At 39.1% G+C, this 1,255-nt stretch overlaps 1 protein-coding gene across 2 annotated transcripts in view; it reads right to left on the bottom strand.

The window, feature by feature from the left end:
* Window positions 1–1,255, bottom strand: part of LOC106681883 (alpha-tocopherol transfer protein) — a 47,195-nt gene that overhangs the window by 26,196 nt on the left and 19,744 nt on the right. The window lies entirely within an intron of this gene.

Here is a 1,255-nt window from a genome sequence, read left to right as displayed (position 1 = left end):
CCTTGAAGAGCGCTAATGGAGTCCGATATTATTACTATATTGCCATTTGGTATATTTGTCATACAAAAGTAAAGAGCGGATGCTATGGCACTTAGTTCTGCGGTACATATATTAGAGAGATGATGCAGTTTTCTCTTATGGGTTGTGTTTGGTGTCACAAAACCCGATCCTGTTGCGTTATCTGACTTCGAGCCATCTGTATATATAGCGGTATGTTCTGGTAGAGTTTGTAGCAGTAGCTCGGAACTTTGCTTGATATTTTGACATTGTTGTATTTTGTTTGCGGTATTTAGATAGTTGGAGATTTACATTTGGACGTTGGTAGGTCCAGGAGGGCGTGTTATTTTGTGGTATGTTAGTGGCTATTGCTTTTAATTCTGTGACGGTGGACGATAATCGTTCAGCGAGGTGTAGTGTTGTATTTATCTTCTGTTGGAACTTTCTTAAGAATTTAAGAAAAATAGGAAATGTACTTATAAGTTGGATGCGATGGCTGCAGGTATAGCCAGGAGAAATAATTTGTAGCTAATATTTGTCTGAATAGTAGGGATGATATTCCAGATTCAGCCCATAAACTTAAAATTGGACTGGTCCTAAAGGCACCCGTGGCAATGCGGATTCCGGTGTTCTGAACGGTGTCGAGTTTGGCTAGGGTTTGGAAGCGAGCTGAGCCATACACAAAACTTCCATAATCAAGTTTGGAGCGGATTAAGGCTATATATATTTTCAACATCATTGATCTATCAGCTCCCCATGATATTTTGCCGAGGACTCTTAAGATTTTAATTTTATCTATGCATCTATTTCTAAGTGTACTGATGTGGTTGTTCCAAGAAAGACGCCTATCGAATATGAGGCCTACAAATCTACAATGTTCGACATACGGTAACGGAGAATCTCCTAGGGTGAGTTCTGGGGATGGAGGTGTTATTCTTTTCCTGCTAAAATGAAGAAATTTAGTTTTTTCGGTTGAGAAGGTAAGACCTGAGCTATTTGACCAGCTTTTTAATCGATTAAGAGCTTCTTGTAATTTGATTTTTATTTGGTTTATATCGTTTGAGCGGCACATCGCCAGATCGTCCACATAGAGCATCACTTTTATTCCTCTCGCATGTTTCTTCCTAAGTCATTGATGGCCAGGGCAAACAAAGTAACAAGTAGGAACACATCCTTGTGGTACTCCAATTTTTTGTTCGAAATTACCAGAGAGATGATTTCCTATTCTGATTTTGAATGTCCGAAGGGATAAGAATTG

This window comes from Halyomorpha halys, unplaced genomic scaffold (genome assembly GCF_000696795.3).
Source record: "Halyomorpha halys isolate HHAL.00 unplaced genomic scaffold, Hhal_1.1 Scaffold372.1, whole genome shotgun sequence".
Taxonomy (NCBI): domain Eukaryota; kingdom Metazoa; phylum Arthropoda; class Insecta; order Hemiptera; family Pentatomidae; genus Halyomorpha; species Halyomorpha halys.
The sequence above is the reverse complement of the archived record's forward strand: the minus strand, read 5'-3'. Positions and strand labels throughout refer to the sequence as shown.